Source organism: Trachypithecus francoisi, unplaced genomic scaffold (assembly GCF_009764315.1).
Source record: "Trachypithecus francoisi isolate TF-2019V2 unplaced genomic scaffold, Tfra_2.0 Lachesis_group6, whole genome shotgun sequence".
Taxonomy (NCBI): domain Eukaryota; kingdom Metazoa; phylum Chordata; class Mammalia; order Primates; family Cercopithecidae; genus Trachypithecus; species Trachypithecus francoisi.
This window is the reverse complement of record NW_022681471.1, coordinates 82,035,074-82,055,282: the sequence shown is the minus strand read 5'-3', so window position 1 is coordinate 82,055,282 and position 20,209 is coordinate 82,035,074. Positions and strand designations below refer to the sequence as shown.

At 42.2% G+C, this 20,209-nt stretch overlaps 1 protein-coding gene and 1 pseudogene across 4 annotated transcripts in view; one reads left to right on the top strand and one right to left on the bottom strand.

Annotated features, from left to right (window-relative positions):
• FAAH2 (fatty acid amide hydrolase 2) overlaps positions 1 to 20,209 on the top strand; it is a 242,356-nt gene that overhangs the window by 131,306 nt on the left and 90,841 nt on the right. The gene's annotated exons all lie outside the window — the stretch shown is intronic.
• On the bottom strand, positions 892 to 9,773 carry LOC117077357 (annotated as a pseudogene).

Below are 20,209 nucleotides of genomic sequence, written 5' to 3'. Positions count from 1 at the left end.
TTTTAGTATATTTTGAAGTCAGATAATGTGGGCCTCTTACTTTTTTTTTATGAAAAATTTATTTGCTCTCAGGCTCTTTTTGTTATATATGTATTCTGGAATTTTTTTCTAACCCTGTGAAAAATTATGTTTGTAATGATAGGAATTATGTTTAGTCTGTAGATTGCTCTTGGCAGTATGGTCATTTTAACTAGTGATACTTCCAGTCCATGAGCATAAGATCTTTTTCTGTTTCTGTCATCTATGATTTATTCTGTCAGTGTTTTGTATTTCTCTTTATAGTGATCTTTAACCTCCTTGGTTAAACATATTCCTAGTATTTTATTTTTGTAAATGGCTAGTGTAAATGGGATGGAATATTTATTTGTTTCTTAGTTTTAATGTTATTGGTGTATGAAATACTACTGACTTTATTTACATTGATTCAGTATCCTGAAACTTTATTAAAATTGTTTATCAAGTATATGAATTTTATGTAACATCTAGGTTTTCTAGATATGTCATCAGCAAGCAGAGATAACATGTCTACTTCTTTTTAAATTTGGATCCCTTTCCTCTGGGTAGAACTGCCAGTACTATGTTGAATAGGAGTGGTGAGAGTGGAGATCTTTGTCTTTGTTCAGTCCTTTATTTATTTATTTATTTATTTGGCAAAACTATTTCCTTTTATTCTGTGGAACGTCACTAAAGTAAATAGACATGATTTATGTTATTTGTACATGATGAGAATTAAGGCTGAAAATGACATCTGGGGAAATTCCTACTATTAGTTTCAGATCTTCTGGGCAGGGACTGACTCTTGGCTCCCTTATACTTCCTAATTTCCACTGGACCTGAATAGACACTGGCCAAACTTTCAAAGTGGCTTCTTGAAGATGGATGATGATCGGTTTAGAATAATCCATTCACCTGTTCTGTTTCAGGGTCCAAATCCGTATCATAAAAACAGGGCCGGGTGGGGAGTCCATTGTGCTCACTGTTCCTACTAAAGGGTACAGAAAACCAGCCCTGATGCTGGCATTGATGTCGCAAATGGGCAGAACGAATCCTGTAGGAACACCTTTTTGCTCTGGGTTGTGAGACAAGGACAAATGTGTTTTGGCCATGCAGATGGGGAGATTCCCAAACCACTGCTTTGTGTAGACCTCAGCTTTGTGTTGAGCTTTGGGGAGTAATTCAATGTCGTCTACTCCATAGATCTTCTGTGCAGTGATTCTGATTTTTATCCTCAATGGGAGCTGAGGTCATAAAGGTTGGAAGCTGCTGGGTGCTTGTGCTGCTCTCTGGATGGCCTGAGCCAGGGCTAAGGCACCTTTGCCCCCTTCTGCCCAGTGAGTGTACTTCACGGCATCAAAAGCCCCATGTTCTCTGGAAAGGTGGCTGACGAGGTCCAGCTCAGTCTCTGTATCCATCTTGAATGCATTCACGGCCACTACTACTGGAATTACAAACATTCTGCCATTTTCAATTTGTTTCTTCAAGTTACTGAAGCCTTTTTCAACCAGCTCTAGGTTCTCCTCTATGTAAGCCTTGGGAAGAGGCATTTCAGCAGTGACCACAGGGCCGCCCCCTGCATCTTGAGAGCACTGACAGTGGCAACAAGCACCACCACGTGAGGGCGGAGGCCGGAATACCGGGATTTGATGTTAAAAATATTTTCCATTCCAATTCTGCTCCAAATCCCCTTCTGTCACTGCAAACCCTTCTGGGCCAACAAGCTTGAGTGCGATCCGGTCTGCAGTGATAGAGGAATTGCCGTGTGCGATGTTGGCAAATGGCCGGCATGGACAAACACTGGAGTGCCCTCCAATGTCTGCATGAAATTGGGCTTGATTGCAGCCTTCATAAGCACTATCAATGTACCACCCAGCCCCAGATCTTCAGCACTGATGGGCTCTCCTTTCTTACTGGATGCCGCCACCATTTTGCCCAGTCTCTCTCTCATATCTTCTAGAGAAGTGGTGTGGCGGAGCAAGATGGCCGAATAGGAACAGCTCCAGTCTCCAACTCCCAGCGCGAGTACACAGAGACCGGTGATTTCTGCATTTTCAACTGAGGTACTGGGTCATCTCTCTAGGGAGTGCCGGACAATCGGTGCTGGTCAGCTGCTGCAGCCTGACCAGCGTGAGCTGAAGCAGGGCGAGGCATCGCCTCACCTGGAAGCGCAAGGGGGAAGGAAATCCGTTTTCCTAGCCAGGGGAACTGAGACACATAACACCTGGAAAATCGCGTAACTCCCACCCCAATACTGCGCTTTAAGGAAACAGGCACACCAGGAGAATATATCCCACACCTGGCCGGGAGGGTCCCACGCCCACGGAGCCTCCCTCACTGCTAACACAGCCGTCTGCGGCGATCTATCCGCAAGCAGCAGCGAGGCTGGGGAGGGGTGCCCGCCATTGCTGAGGCTTAAGTAGGTAAACAAAGCTGCTGGGAAGCTCGAACTGGGTGGAGCTCACAGCAGCTCAAGGAAACCTGCCTGTCTCTGTAGACTCCACCTGTGGGACAGTCACAGCTGAGGTCCAATAGGGAAAGCAGGGGGCGGTGCAGGCGAACGACTCTGTCTGACAGCTTTGGGGAGAGCCGTGGATCTCCCAACGCGGAGGTTGAGATCCAGAAGGGACAGACTGCCTGCTCAGGTGGGTCCCTGACCCCTCAGTAGCCTAGCTGGGAGACATCCCCCACTAGGGGCAGTCTGACACCCCACACCTCACAGGGTGGAGTCACCCTGAGAGGAAACTTCCAAAGAAGAATCAGACAGGTACACTCGCTGCTCAGCAATATTCTATCTTTGGCAACCTCTGCTGCTGATACCCAGGCAAACAGGGTCTGGAGTGGACCTCAAGCAATCTCCAACAGACCAACAGACAGTCCTTCTGACTGTCAACGGAAAACTATCAAACAGGAAGGACACCTATACCAAAACCCCATCAGTACGTCACCATCATCAAAGACCAGAGACAGATAAAACCACAAAGATGGGGAAAAAGCAGGGCAGAAAAGCTGGAAATTCAAAAATAAGAGCGCATCTCCCCCTGCAAAGGAGCGCAGCCCATCGCCATCAACGGATCAAAGCTGGTCAGAGAATGACTTTGACGAGATGAGAGAGAAGGCTTCAGTCCATCAAACCTCTCAGAGCTAAAGGAGGAATTACGTACCCAGCGCAAAGAAACTAAAAATCTTGAAAAAAAGTGGAAGAATTGACAGCTAGACTAATTAATGCAGAGAAGATCATAAACGAAATGACAGAGATGAAAACCATGACACGAGAAATACGTGACAAATGCACAAGCTTCGGTAACCGACTCGATCAACTGGAAGAAAGAGTATCAGCGATTGAGGATCAAATGAATGAAATGAGCGAGAAGAGAAACCAAAAGAAAAAAGAAGAAAAAGAAATGAACAAAGCCTGCAAGAAGTATGGGATTATGTAAAAAGACCAAATCTACGTCTGATTGGGGTGCCTGAAAGTGAGGGGGAAAATGGAACCAAGTTGGAAAACACTCTTCAGGATATCATCCAGGAGAACTTCCCCAACCTAGTAGGGCAGGCCAACATTCAAATTCAGGAAATACAGAGAACGCCACAAAGATACTCCTCCAGAAGAGCAACTCCAAGACACATAATTGCCAGATTCACCAAAGTTGAAATGAAGGAAAAATCTGAAGGGCAGCCAGAGAGAAAGGTCGGGTTACCCACAAGGGAAGCCCATCAGACTAACAGCAGATCTCTCGGCAGAAACTCTACAAGCCAGAAGAGAGTGGGGGCCAATATTCAACGTTCTTAAAGAAAAGAATTTTCAACCCAGAATTTCATATCCAGCCAAACTAAGTTTCATCAGTGAAGGAGAAATAAAATCCTTTACAGATAAGCAAATGCTTAGAGATTTTGTCACCACCAGGCCTGCCTTACAAGAGACCCTGAAGGAAGCCCTAAACATGGAAAGGAACAACCGGTACCAGCCATTGCAAAAACATGCCAAAATGTAAGACCATCGAGGCTAGGAAGAAACTGCATCAACTAATGAGCAAAATAACCAGTTAATATCATAATGACAGGATCAAGTTCACACATAACAATATTAACCTTAAATGTAAATGGACTAAATGCTCCAATGAAAAGACACAGACTGGCAAACTGGATAAAGAGTCAAGACCCATCAGTCTGCTGTATTCAGGAGACCCATCTCACATGCAGAGACATACATAGGCTCAAAATAAAGGGATGGAGAAGATCTACCAAGCAAATGGAGAACAAAAAAAAGCAGGGGTTGCAATCCTAGTCTCTGATAAAACAGACTTTAAACCATCAAAGATCAAAAGAGACAAAGAAGGCCATTACATAATGGTAAAGGGATCAATTCAACAGGAAGAGCTAACTCTCCTAAATATATATGCACCCAATACAGGAGCACCCAGATTCATAAAGCAAGTCCTTAGAGACCTACAAAGAGACTTAGACTCCCATACAATAATAATGGGAGATTTCAACACTCCACTGTCAACATTAGACAGATCAACGAGACAGAAAGTTAACAAGGATATCCAGGAATTGAACTCATCTCTGCACCAAGCGGACCTAATAGACATCTATAGAACTCTCCACACCCCAAATCAACAGAATATACATTCTTCTCAGCACCACATCGCACTTATTCCAAAATTGACCACATAATTGGAAGTAAAGCACTCCTCAGCAAATGTACAAGAACAGAAATTATAACAAACTGTCTCTCAGACCACAGTGCAATCAAACTAGAACTCAGGACTAAGAAACTCAATCAAAACCGCTCAACTACATGGAAACTGAATAACCTGCTCCTGAATGACTACTGGGTACATAACGAAATGAAAGCAGAAATAAAGATGTTCTTTGAAACCAATGAGAACAAAGATACAACATACCAGAATCTCTGGGACACATTTAAAGCAGTGTGTAGAGGGAAATTTATAGCACTAAATGCCCACAAGAGAAAGCAGGAAAGATCTAAAATTGACACTTAAACATCACAATTAAAAGAACTAGAGAGGCAAGAGCAAACACATTCAAAAGCTAGCAGAAGGCAAGAAATAACTAAGATCAGAGCAGAACTGAAGGAGATAGAGTCACAAAAAACCCTCCAAAAAATCAATGAATCCAGGAGTTGGTTTTTTGAAAAATCAACAAAATTGACAGACCGCTAGCAAGACTAATAAAGAAGAAAGAGAGAGGAATCAAATAGACGCAATAAAAAATGATAAAGGGGATATCACCACCGACCCCACAGAAATACAAACAACCATCAGAGAATACTATAAATGCCTCTACGCAAATCGACTAGAAAATCTAGAAGAAATGGATAATTTCCTGGACACTTACACTCTCCCCAGACTGAACCAGGAAGAAGTTGAATCCCTGAATAGACCAATACCAGGCTCTGAAATTGAGGCAACAATTAATAGCCTACCCACGAAAAAAAGTCCAGGACCAGATGGATTCACAGCTGAATTCTACCAGAGGTACAAGGAGGAACTGGTACCATTCCTTCTGAAACTATTCCAATCAATAGAAAAAGAGGGAATCCTCCCTAACTCATTTTATGAGGCCAACATCATCCTGATACCAAAGCCTGGCAGAGACACAACAAAAAAGAGAGAATTTTAGACCAATATCCCTGATGAACATCGATGCAAAATTCTCAATAAAATACTGGCAAACCAGATTCAGCAGCACATCAAAAAGCTTATCCACCATGATCAAGTGGGCTTCATCCCTGGGATGCAAGGCTGGTTCAACATTCGCAAATCAATAAACGTAATCCAGCATATAAACAGAACCAAAGACAAGAACCACATGATTATCTCAATAGATGCAGAAAAGGCTTTTGACAAAATTCAACAGCCCTTTATGCTAAAAACGCTCAATAAATTCGGTATTGATGGAACGTACCTCAAAATAATAAGAGCTATTTACGACAAACCCACAGCTAATATCATACTGAATGGGCAAAAACTGGAAAAATTCCCTTTGAAAACTGGCACAAGACAGGGATGCCCTCTCTCACCACTCCTATTCAACATAGTGTTGGAAGTTCTGGCTAGGGCAATCAGGCAAGAGAAAGAAATCAAGGTATCCAGTTAGGAAAGAAGAAGTCAAATTGTCCCTGTTTGCAGATGACATGATTGTATATTTAGAAAAACCCATCGTCTCAGCCCAAAATCTCCTTAAGCTCATAAGCAACTTCAGCAAAGTCTCAGGATACAAAATTAATGTGCAAAAATCACAAGCATTCTTATACACCAGTAACAGACAAGCAGAGAGCCAAGTCAGGAATGAACTTCCATTCACAATTGCTTCAAAGAGAATAAAACTAGGAATCCAGCTTACAAGGGATGTAAAGGACCTCTTCAAGGAGAACTACAAACCACTGCTCAGTGAAATCAAAGAGGACACAAACAATGGAAGAACATACCATGCTCATGGATAGGAAGAATCAATATTGTGAAAATGGCCATACTGCCCAAGGTTATTTATAGATTCAATGCCATCCCCATCAAGCTACCAATGAGTTTCTTCACAGAATTGGAAAAAACTGCTTTAAAGTTCATATGGAACCAAAAAAGAGCCCGCATTGCCAAGACAATCCTAGGTCAAAAGGACAAAGCTGGAGGCGTCACGCTACCTGACTTCAAACTATACTACAAGGCTACAGTAACCAAAACAGCATGGTACTGGTACCACAACAGAGAAATAGACCAGTGGAACAGAACAGAGTCCTCAGAAATAATACCACACATCTACAGCCATCTGATCTTTGACAAACCTGAGAGAAACAAAAATGGGAAAGGATTCCCTATTTAATAAATGGTGCTGGGAAAATTGGCTAGCCACAAGTAGAAAGCTGAAAGTGGATCCTTTCCTTACCCTTATACGAAAATTAATTCAAGATGGATTAGAGACTTAAATGTTAGACCTAATACCATAAAAACCCTAGAAGAAAACCTAGGTAGTACCATTCAGGACATAGGCATGGGCAAGGACTTCATGTCTAAAACACCAAAAGCAACGGCAGCAAAAGCCAAAATTGACAATGGGATCTCATTAAACTAAAGAGCTTTTGCACAGCTAAAGAAACTACCATCAGAGTGAACAGGCAACCTACAGAATGGGAGAAAATTTTTGCAACCTACTCATCTGACAAAGGGCTAATATCCAGAATCTACAAAGAACTCAAACAAATATACAAGAAAAAAAAAAACAACCCCATCAAAAAGTGGGCAAAGGATATGAACAGACATTTCTCAAAAGAAGACATCCATACAGCCAACAGACACATGAAAAAATGCTCGTCATCACTCGCCATCAGAAAATGCAAATCAAAACCACAATGAGATACCATCTCACACCAGTTAGAATGGCAATCATTAAGAAGTCAGGAAACAATAGATGTTGAGAGGATGTGGAGAAATAGGAACACTTTTACACTGTTGGTGGGATTGTAAACTAGTTCAACCATTATGGAAAACAGTATGGCGATTCCTCAAGGATCTAGAACTAGATGTACCATATGACCCAGCCATCCCACTACTGGGTATATACCCAAAGGATTATAAATTACTCTACTACAAAGACACATGCACACGTATGTTTATTGCGGCACTATTCACAATAGCAAAGACTTGGAATCAACCCAAATGTCCATCTGTGACAGACTGGATTAAGAAAATGTGGCACATATACACCATGGAATACTATGCAGCCATCAAAAAGGATGAGTTTGCGTCCTTTGTAGGGACATGGATGCAGCTGGAAACCATCATTCTTAGCAAACTATCACAAGAAGAGAAACCAAACACCGCATGTTCTCACTCATAGGTGGGAACTGAACAATGAGATCACTTGGACTCGGGAAGGGGAACATCACACACTGGGGCCTATCATGGGGAAGGGGGAGGAGGGAGGGATTGCATTGGGGAGTTATACATGATATAAACGTTATGCACATGTACCCTAGAACTTAAAGTATAATAAAATAAAAAATAAAAAATAAAAAATAAAAAATAAAAAATAAAAAAAAAAAAAAAAAGAGAAGTGTGAGAGCCAGGACAGCCATAATTTCACTCGCCACAGAGATATCAAACTGGCTGTCCTTGTGTGACCTTTCTTTGTTGGAGTCTGTCGAATCGTGATCTTCCGCAGGAATCTATCATTGGTATCCAACACACTTTGCCAAGTTACGATTTCTGGATCAATGTCCAATCTTGCAAATCTGTTTATCTCTTCATCTGTCAGTGTGGTAGGGTCAGTCTTTTCAATGCCTAGTCTGTTTAACCTTCGGATGTGGATATCAGAGAACTTTCTCAATCCATTTACTGATGGCACCAAACGATTAAATAGAGCCTTGTCTGTCTGGGGCAGTTCATGAAATATCTGAGCATCAATGGCCACAGCAATGAGGTTATTAGCTACAGTGATGGCATGGATGTCATCTGTGAGTTGGAGATTAAACTCTTGCATAGGAATGATCTGGGAGTAGCCACCTCCTGCGGCACCACCTTTTATTCCAAAGATGGGGCCCTGGGAAGGCTGTCGCACACACAAAAATGTCTGGAGATATGGGCACAAAGGGCTTGCAGCAGCCCGATTGTAGTCGTGCTTTTCCCTTCTCCTGGAGTGTTGGAGTTATTCCAGTCACTACCCAATATTCCCATCAGGCTGGTGCTTCAGGTGTTCTAGTGCTGACAGCAGAACTTTGGCCTTTGTTTCGTCATATAATTCTACCTCTTCAGACAGCAGACCAATTTCTCGAGCCAGATTACCAATGGGCTTCAGTTTACAAGATCGTGATATATCAATATCACTTGGAACAGGTGCCTTGAAGTTAAGGTTGTTATACTGATTCATCCACTTTCCTGGCTTAAATTTCTCCAGGAAACGCTTGGTACTCTCTACTGTGCTCTGCATGAGCATTGCAACCATCATGGGCCTTAAACCACCAAGAACAGGCTCTGTCGTATGCCACATCAACCACAATTTTTTTCCCATTTTTTTTTTTTTTATCATCTGGGACATAATTGATTCTACAGTCGATGACTATTGCCCCAGGTTTGATCTATTCCCCTTTAACCATTTCAGGCCAACCAGTTGCAACCACCAGTATGTCACCTTTATTTACTTCCTCATCCAGATTGGCAGTCTTGGGGTGGCAGGTGGTCACTGTGGCATTGTTCCACAGAAGCAAGTCATGCATTGGGGCCCTGACTATTTTACTGTGCCCAATCACCACAGCATGCCTTCTGGCAATCTGCACCCCTGCCTCTTTGATGAGTTCCAAGCATCCTTTAGGCATACAAGGAATGAAACAGTCATTTAGGTCACCTCTAGCAAGTTTCCCAGCACTGACGCTAGTCAATCCATCCACATCCTTTTCAGGTGCAATAGTATTGATCAGTCCTTCAGTGTTAATGGAATTCTCTGAATCTAGAGGTAGCTGCACTATGAACCAGTGTATAGTAGTCTTCATTCAAAGATATAATATACACACAAAATTGATCACCTCAGATTCTGTGGTTGTTCTTAGTAACTTAATGTCAGTGGCTTTCATCCCAATCTCTTCAGCAGCCTTCAGCTTCACATTATGTAAAGATTGCAATCATCTCTGTTGCCAACCTGTAATATTGCCAGGCCTGGTGTGAAACCACGTACTTGCTCCTTCAACTGAATGACTTGATTCTTCAGTCTTGCCTTATTTGCACGGAGATCTCCTTCCCGTTCAGGATTTCCGCTGGCGCCATGGCCTTTATTAGTCTGCCCATGATGGACACCACCAATATCATGTTCAGTTCTTAGGAGGAATGCTTTTTTTTTTTTTTTTTTGTCTTTATTTACCTATTATTATTTCAAGGGAGACAAATAAATAAACGTAGCACTGTTTATGTCCAATGTAGGCCTCACCTGTATGGCACTATTTTTTTTTTTATTATACTTTAAGTTCTAGGGTACATGTGCATAACGTGCAGGTTTGTTACATATGTATGCTTGTGCCATGTTGGTGTGCTGCACACATCAACACGTCAGCACCCATCAATTCATCATTTATATCAGGTATAACTCCGAATGCAATCCCTCCCCCCTCCCCCCTCCCCATGATAGGCCCCAGTGTGTGATGTTCCCCTTCCCGAGTCCAAGTGATCTCATTGTTCAGCTCCTACCTATGAGTGAGTACATGCGGTGTTTGGTTTTCTGTTCTTGTGATAGTTTGCTAAGAATGATGGTTTCCAGCTGCATGCATGTCCCTACAAGGGATGCAAACTCATACTTTTATATGGCTGCATAGTATTCCATGGTGTATATGTGCCACATTTTCTTAAACCAGTCTGTCACTGATGGACATTTGGGTTGATTTCAAGTCTTTGCTATTGTGAATAGTGCCGCAATAAACATAGGTGTGCATGTGTCTTTATAGCAGCATGATTTGTAATCCTTTGGGTATATACCCAGTAGTGGGATGGCTGGGTCATATGGTACATCTAGTTCTAGATCCTTGAGGAATTGCCATACTGTTTTCCACAATGGTTGAACTAGTTTACAATCCCACCAACAGTGTAAAAATGTTCCTATTTCTCCACATCCTCTCCAACACCTGTTGTTTCCTGACTTCTTAACGATTGCCATTCTAACTGGTGTGAGATGGTATCTCATTGTTGTTTTGATTTGCATTTCTCTGATGGCGAGTGATGATGAGCATTTTTTCATGTGTCTGTTGGCTGTATGAATGTCTTCTTTTGAGAAATGTCTGTTCATATCTTTCCCCACTTTTCGATGGGGTTGTTTGTTTTTTTCTTGTACATTTGTTTGAGTTCTTTGTAGGTTTTGGATATCAGCCCTTTGTCAGATGGGTAGATTCCAAAAATTTTCTCCCATTCTGTAGGTTGCCTGTTCACTCTGATAGTAGTTTCTTTTGCTGTGCAGAAGCTCTTTAGTTTAATTAGATCCATTTGTCAATTTGGCTTTTGTTGCCATTGCTTTTGGTGTTTTAGACATGAAGTCCTTGCCCATGCCTATGTCCTGAATGGTACTACCTAGGTTTTCTTCGAGGGTTTTTATAGTATATGTCTAACATTTAAGTCTCTAATCCATCTTGAATTAATTTTCGTATAAGGAGTAAGGAAAGGATCCAGTTTCAGCTTTCTACTTATGGCTAGCCAATTTTCCCAGCACCATTTATTAAATAGGAAATCCTTTCCCCATTTCTTGTTTCTCACAGGTTTGTCAAAGATAAGATGGCTGCAGTTGTGTGGTATTATTTCTGAGGACTCTGTTCTGTTCCATTGGTCTATATCTCTGCTTTGGTACCAGTACCATGCTGTTTTGGTTACTGTAGCCTTGTAGTATAGTTTGAAGTCACGTAGCGTGACACCTCCAGCTTTGTTCTTTTGACTTAGGATTGTCTTGGCAATGCAGGCTCGTTTTTGGTTCCATATGAAATTTAAAACAGTTTTTTCCAATTGTGTGAAGAAAGTCATTGGTAGCTTGATGGGGATGGCATTGAATCTATAAATCACCTTGGGCAGTATGGCCATTTTCACGATATTGATTCTTCCTATCCATGAGCACGGTATGTTCTTCCATTTGTTTGTGTCCTCTTTTATTTCACTGAGCAGCGGTTTGTAGTTCTCCTTGAAGAGGTCCTTTACATTCCTTGTAAGTTGGATTGCTAGGTATTTTATTCTCTTTGAAGCAATTGTGAATGGAAGTTCATTCCTGATTTAGCTCTCTGTTTGTCTGTTACTGGTGTATAAGAATGCTTGTGATTTTTTCACATTAATTTTGTATCCTGAGACATTGCTGAAGTTGCGTATCAGCTTAAGGAGATTTTGGGCTGAGACAATGGGGTTTTCTAAATATACAATCATGTCATCTGCAAACAGGGACATTTGACTTCTTCTTTTCCTAACTGGATATCCTTGATTTCTTTCTCTTGCCTGATTGCCCTAGCCAGAACTTCCATGCTATGATGAATAGGAGTGGTGAGAGAGGGCATCCCTGTCTTCTGCCAGTTTTCAAAGGGATTTTTTTCAGTTTTTGCCCATTCAGTATGATATTGGCTGTGGGTTTGTCATAATAGCTCTTATTATTTTGAGGTATGTTCCATCAATGCCGAATTTATTGAGGATTTTTAGCATGAAGGGCTGTTGAATTTTGTCAAAAGCCTTTTCTGCATCTATTGAGGTAATCATGTGGTTCTTGTCTTTGATTCTTTTTATATGCTGGATTACGTTTATTGATTTGCGAATGTTGAACCAGCCTTGCATCCTAGGGGTGAAGCCCACTTGATCATGGTGGTAAGCTTTTTGATGTGCTGCTGAATCCAGTTTGCCAGTATTTTATTGAGGATTTTTGCATTGATGTTCATCAGGGATATTGGTGTAAAATTCTCTTTTTTTGTTGTGTCTCTGCCAGGCTTTGGTATCAGGATGATGTTGGCCTCATAAAATAAGTTAAGGAGGATTCCCTCTTTTCCTATTGATTGGAATAGTTTCAGAAGGAATGGTACCAGCTCCTCCTTGTACCTCTGGTAGAATTCAGCAGTGAATCCATCTGGTCCTGGACTTTTTTTGGTGGGTAGGCTATTAATTATTGCCTCAATTTCAGAGACTGCTATTGGTCTATTTAGGGATTCAACTTCTTCCTGGATTAGTCTTGGAAGAGTGTAAGTGTCCAGGAAGTTATCCATTTCTTCTAGATTTTCTAGTTGACTTGCATAGAGGTGTTCATAGTATTCTGTGATGGTAGTTTGTATTTCTGTGGGGTCGGTGGTGATATCCCCTCTATCATTTTTTATTGAATCTATTTGATTCTTCTCTCTTTTCTTCTTTATTAGTCTTGCTAGCAGTCTGTCAATTTTGTTGATTTTTTCCAAACACCAACTCCTGGATTGATTGATTTTTTTTTTATTATACTTTAAGTTCTAGGTACATGTGCATAACGTTTATATCATGTATAACTCCCCAATGCAATCCCTCCCTCCTCCCCCCTCCCCATGATAGGCCCCAGTGTGTGATGTTCCCCTTCCCGAGTCCAAGTGATCTCATTGTTCAGTTCCCACCTATGAGTGAGAACATGCGGTGTTTGGTTTTCTGTTCTTGTGATAGTTTGCTAAGAATGATGGTTTCCAGCTGCATCCATGTCCCTACAAAGGACGCAAACTCATCCTTTTTGATGGCTGCATAGTATTCCATGGTGTATATGTGCCACATTTTCTTAATCCAGTCTGTCACAGATGGACATTTGGGTTGATTCCAAGTCTTTGCTATTGTGAATAGTGCCGCAATAAACATACGTGTGCATGTGTCTTTGTAGTAGAGTAATTTATAATCCTTTGGGTATATACCCAGTAGTGGGATGGCTGGGTCATATGGTACATCTAGTTCTAGATCCTTGAGGAATCGCCATACTGTTTTCCATAATGGTTGAACTAGTTTACAATCCCACCAACAGTGTAAAAGTGTTCCTATTTCTCCACATCCTCTCCAACACTTGTTGTTTCCTGACTTCTTAATAATTGCCATTCTAACTGGTGTGAGATGGTATCTCATTGTGGTTTTGATTTGCATTTCTCTGATGGCGAGTGATGATGAGCATTTTTTCATGTGTCTGTTGGCTGTATGGATGTCTTCTTTTGAGAAATGTCTGTTCATATCCTTTCCCCACTTTTTGATGGGGTTGTTTGTTTTTTTCTTGTATATTTGTTCGAGTTCTTTGTAGATTCTGGATATTAGCCCTTTGTCAGATGAGTAGGTTGCAAAAATTTTCTCCCATTCTGTAGGTTGCCTGTTCACTCTGATGGTAGTTTCTTTAGCTGTGCAAAAGCTCTTTAGTTTAATGAGATCCCATTTGTCAATTTTGGCTTTTGCTGCCGTTGCTTTTGGTGTGACGCCTCCAGCTTTGTCCTTTTGACTTAGGATTGTCTTGGCAATGCGGGCTCTTTTTTGGTTCCATATGAACTTTAAAGCCGTTTTTTCCAATTCTGTGAAGAAAGTCATTGGTAGCTTAATGGGGATGGCATTGAATCTATAAATCACATTGGGCAGTATGGCCATTTTCACGATATTGATTCTTCCTATCCATGAGCATGCTATGTTCTTCCATTTGTTTGTGTCCTCTTTGATTTCACTGAGCAGTGCTTTGTAGTTCTCCTTGAAGAGGTCCTTTACATCCCTTCTAAGCTGGATTCCTAGGTATTTTATTCTCTTTGAAGCAATTGTGAATGGAAGTTCATTCCTGATTTGGCTCTCTGCTTGTCTGTTACTGGTGTATAAGAATGGTTGGGATTTTTGCACATTAATTTTGTATCCTGAGACTTTGCTGAAGTTGCTTATGAGCTTAAGGAGATTTTGGGCTGAGACGATGGGGTTTTCTAAATATACAATCATGTCATCTGCAAACAGGGACAATTTGACTTCTTCTTTTCCTAACTGGATATCCTTGATTTCTTTCTCTTGCCTGATTGCCCTAGCCAGAACTTCCAACACTATGTTGAATAGGAGTGGTGAGAGAGGGCATCCCTGTCTTGTGCCAGTTTTCAAAGGGAATTTTTCCAGTTTTTGCCCATTCAGTATGATATTAGCTGTGAGTTTGTCATAAATAGCTCTTATTATTTTGAGGTACGTTCCATCAATACCGAACTTATTGAGCGTTTTTAGCATATAGGGCTGTTGAATTCAGCAGCACATCCAAAAGCTTATCCACCATGATCAAGTGGGCTTCATCCCTGAGATGCAAGGCTGGTTCAACAGTCGCAAATCAATAAACGTAATCCAGCATATACACAGAACCAAAGACAAGAACCACATGATTATCTCAATAGATGCAGAAATGGATTGATTGATTTTTGGAGGGTTTTTTATGTCTCTATCTCCTTCAGTTCTGCTCTGATCTTAGTTATTTCTTGCCTTCTGCTAGCTTTTGTATGTGTTTCCTCTTGCTTCTCCAGTTCTTTTAATTGTGATGTTAGAGTGTCCATTTTAGATCTTTCCAGCTTTCTCTTGTGGGCATTTAGTGGTATAAATTTCCATCTACACACTGCTTTGAATGTGTCCCAGAGATTCTGGTGTGTTGTATCTTTGTTCTCATTGGTTTTAAAGAACATCTTTATTTTTGCCTTCATTTCGGTATGTACCCGGTAGTCATGCAGGAGCAGGTTGTGCAGTTTCCATGTAGTTGAGCGGTTTTGATTGAGTTTCTTAGTCCTGAGTTCTAGTTTGATTCCACTGTGGTCTGAAGGACAGTTTGTTATAATTTGTTCTTGTACATTTGCTGAGGAGTGCTTTACTTCCAATTATGTGGTCAATTTTGGAATAAGTGTGATGTGGTGCTGAGATGAATGTATATTCTGTTGATTTGAGGTGGAGAGTTCTATAGATATCTATTAGGTCTGCTTGGTGCAGAGATGAGTTCTATTCCTGCATATCCTTGTTAACTTTCTGTCTCATTGATCTGTCCAATGTTGACAGTGGAGTGTTGAAGTCTCCCATTATTATTGTATGGGAGTCTAAGTCTCTTTGCAAGTCTCTAAGGACTTGCTTTATGAATTTGGGTGCTCCTGTATTGGGTTCATATATATTTAGAATAGTTAGCTCTTCCTGTTGAATTGATCCCTTTACCATTATGTAATGTCCTTCTTTGTCTCTTTTGATCTTTGATGGTTTAAAGTCTATTTTATCAGAGACTAGTGTTGCCACCCCTGCTTTTTTTTTTGTTCTCCATTTGCTGGGTAGATCTTCCATTGCAAAAACATGCCAAAATATAAAGACCATCGAGGCTAGGAAGAAACTGCATCAACTAACGAGCAAAATAACCGGTTAATATCATAATGGCAGGATCAAGTTCACACATAACAAGATTAACCTTAAGTGTTAATGGACTAAATGCTCCAATTAAAGGACACAGCCTGGCAAACTGGATAAAGAGTCAAGACCCATCATCTGCTGCATTCAGGAGACCCATCTCACATGCAGAGACATACATAGGCTCAAAACAAAGGGATGGATCTTGGTTCCATTCTGTCTGTCACTTTTTGGTACACCAATCAAATGTAGTTTTGGTCTTTCCACATAGTTCACATATTTCTTGGAGACTTTGTTCACTTTTTTTCATTTTTTTTCTTATCTTGTCTTCACACTTTTTTTTTGTTAAGTTGATCTTCAATCTCTGATATCCTTTTTCTGCTTAATTGATTTGGTTACTGATACTTGTGTATGCTTCACATAGTTCTCATGCTGTGTTTTTCAGCTCCATCAGGTCATTTAAGTTATTCCCTAACCTGGTTATTCTAGTTAGCAATTCCTGTTACCTAACATGCTCCTTTAGCTTAGAGGAGTTTGTTATTACCCACCTTCTGAAGCCTTCTTCCATCAATTCACCAAAATCTTTCTCTGTCCAGTTTAGTTCCCTTGCTGGCAAGAAGTTGTAACCTTTTGGAGAAGAGGTGCTCTGGTTTTTGAAATTTTCAGCCTTTTTGTGCTGTTTTTTCCTCATTGTCATGCATTTATCTACCTTTGGTCTTTGATGCTGGTGATCTTTGGATGGGATTTCTGTGTGGATGTTCTTTTTGTTGATGTTGATGCTATGCCTTTCGGTTTGTTAGTCTTTTTTTCTAACAGGCCACTCTGCTGCAGGTCTGCTGTCATTTGCTGGAAATCCACTCCACACCCTGTTTACCTGGTTATCATCAGTGGAGGCTGCACAACAGCAAAGGTTGCTGCCTATTTCTTTCTCTGGAAACTTTTTCCCAGAGAGGCAACCTCCAGATGCCAGCCAGAGGTGTCTTGTATGAGGTTTCTGTCAACCCCTGCTGGGAGCTCTCTCCCAGTCAGTCACAGCAGTCAGGGATCCACTTGAGGAGGCAGTCTGTCTCTTAGCAGAGCTCTAGAACTATGCTGGGAGATCTGCTGCTCTTTTCAGAGTCAGCAGGCAGGAACTTTCAAGTCTGCTGAAACTGGGCCCACAGCCACCCCTTCCCCTAGGTTCTCTGTCTCAGGGACATGGAAGGTTTATCTGTAAGCCCCTGACTGGGGCTGCTGCCTTTCTTTCAGAGATGCCCTTCTAAGAGAGGAGGAATCTAGAGAGGCAGTCTGGCTACAGTGGTTTTGCTGAGCTGCGGTGGGCTCCACTCAGTTGAGCTTCCTGAGGGCTTTGTTTACACTGTGAGGGGAAAACCGCTCAGTAATGGTGGACTACCCTTCCCCAACCATGCCAGAGCATCCCTGGTCGACTTCGGACTGCTGTACTCACAGCGAGAATTTCAAGCCAGTGTATCTTCGCTAGCTGGGTTCCATGGGGGTGGAATCTGGTGAGCTAGACCAGTGGTCTCCCTGGCTTCAGCCCTTTTTCCAGGGGAGTGAGCAGTTCTGTTTTGCTGATGTTCCAGGCGCCACTGGGCTTTGAGAAAAAACTCCTGCTGCTAGCTCAGTGTCTGCCCAAGCTGCCGCCCAGTTTTTTGCTTGAACCCCACGGCCCTGGTAGTGTAGGCACCTGAGGGAATCTCCTGGTCTGTGGGTTTCGAAGACCATGGGAAAAGCATGTTATCTGGGGCCATATTGCACCATCCCTCATGGCACAGTCCCTTGTTTCCTCCCTTGGCTAAGTGAGGGAGTTCCCTGACCCCTTGTGCTTCCCAGGTGAGGCGATACTCCACCCTGCTTTGGCTCATCCTCCATGGACTTCACCCACTGTCTAACCAGTCCCAATGAGATGAGCTGTGTGCCTCAGTTGGAAATGCAGAAATCACCCACCTTCTGCATTGATCTCGCTGGGAGCTGCAGACCGGACCTGTTCCTATTCGGCCATCTTGCCTGCCACCCTTTATTCTTTCAAACTGTATTTTTGTATACAGTAATCAACCTGCCTTATTTCCCCTTCCCAGTACTCTTCCCAGCCTCTGGTAATAACCATTCTATTAATCACCTTCATAAGATTAACATTTTAGCTCCAACACATGAATGAGACCTATTAACAAGAAGCCACAAAGGTGTTTTTGGCCAGGCCCAGTGGCTCATGCCTTTAATCCCAGCACTTTGGGAGGCTGAGGCAGGTGGATCACAAGGTCAGGAGTCTGAGACCAGCCTGACCAACATGATAATACCTCATCTCTACTAAAAATACAAAAATTAGCCAGATGTGGCGGTGCATGTCTGTAATCCCAGTTACTCAGGTGGGTGAGACAGGAGAATTGCTTGAACCCAGGAGATGCAGGTTGCAGTGACCCATAACTTAATATCATAGACTGGGTTATGTAAACAACAGAAATTTATTTTTTCACAGTTCTAGAGGCTAGGAATCTGATATCATGGTGCCAGTATGGTTAGGTTTTGGTGAAGGCTCTCTTCCTGGCTTACAGATATCCACCTTCTCTTTTTTTTTTTTTTTTTTTTTGAGATGGAGTCTCGCTCTGTCACCCAGGCTGGAGTGCAGTGGCCGGATCTCAGCTCACTGCAAGCTCCGCCTCCCAGGTTCACGCCATTCTCCTGCCTCAGCCTCCCGAGTAGCTGGGACTACAGGCGCCGCCACCTCGCCCGGCTAGTTTTTTGTAGTTTTTAGTAGAGACGGGGTTTCACTGTGTTAGTCAGGATGATCTCGATCTCCTGACCTCGTGATCCGCCCGTCTCGGCCTCCCAAAGTGCTGGGATTACAGGCTTGAGCCACCGCGCCCGGCGATATCCACCTTCTCACAAGGCTCAGGGAGATAGGATATAAGGCCACAGTCCTATCATATTAAAGCCTCACTCTTATGATCTCATTAAATCTTAAAGGCTATCTCTAGATACAGTCACCTTAGGGGTTAGGGCTTCAACATATAAATTTGGTGAAAGAAGGGACATAATTCAGTCCATAGGAGTGAAAATATGGTAATAGTGAATTTGTTGGGCATGGGTTCATTTACACACTTCATTTGCTGTGAAATGAGTTCCTTGATTAGAAGAGACATTTTGATGGGGAAATAAAGTAATGTTTTCCCAATAAGTCTAGAGTAGTTACTACTTCTGGCCTACTACATTTAATGAGAATTATGTTCCTGATTTAATGGATCAGTGCAGTGCCTTGTGTAAAGAAAAGGCAAAGTCCTACTAACTAAGTTACTGCAAGGAGCTGGAGAATCCTGCTCCTGAGGTACAATATTCTATTGCTTGCTTTGTTGGCTGAAACAAACTGCTTCTGGCTGTCTTTACTAACAGACATAGAGAAGAAACATTCTTTTTTTTTTTTTTTTTTTTTTTTTGAGACGGAGTCTCGCTCTGTCGCCCAGGCTAGAGTGCTGTGGCCGGATCTCAGCTCACTGCAAGCTCCGCCTCCCGGGTTCCCGCCATTCTCCTGCCTCAGCCTCCCGAGTAGCTGGGACTACAGGCGCCCGCCATCTCGCCCGGCTAATTTTTTATATTTTTTAGTAGAGACGGGGTTTCACCGTGTTAGCCAGGATGGTCTCGATCTCCTGACCTCGTGATCCGCCCGTCTCGGCCTCCCAAAGTGCTGGGATTACAGGCTTGAGCCACCGCGCCCGGCCGAGAAGAAACATTCTTTTAGTCAATAGCTCTATACCAGATACCAGGGAATGTGTTAATTTGCTCAAGCAGTGAACCCACATCTGGCATAACAGCTGTTTGGAGTTATCATCTGGTCAAGCTCACAATCCATTGTCATTCTCCAGGATCTATCTGTTTTCTGCACAGGTCAAATAGGAGATAGGTGAGTTAGATGGGGATGTGATGGAAATTACCACCCCTGCATCTTTTAAGTTATTGATGGAACTAGTCTTTGTAATCCCTCCAGGAATGCAGTACTGATTTTTGTTTACTATTTTCCTAGGTAGGAGCAGTTTTAGTTGCTTCTATTTATCCTCTACCATGACAACAGCACTCGCTCCATACGTCAGGGAAGTGATGTGGGAATTCTGCCAGTTGCCAAGTATATCTATTCAAATTATGCATTGTAGATTTGAGGAAATAATCGCAAGATGATTTCGTGGACTCACTGTACACACTGTGAAATAAATGTCAGCTAAACCTATGATCTGATTATCTGACAGAGATTTTGTCTCTTCTGCCTGTCCACTAAGCTCAGGTTCACTCTACTGTTCCTTCTGCTCGAGGAGGCCCAGGTGTCTGTGCCATGGCTTCTGTCCCTCTGTGGCCTATAGGTGATAAAAGATTTGTAGGGAGGACACAAGGACACT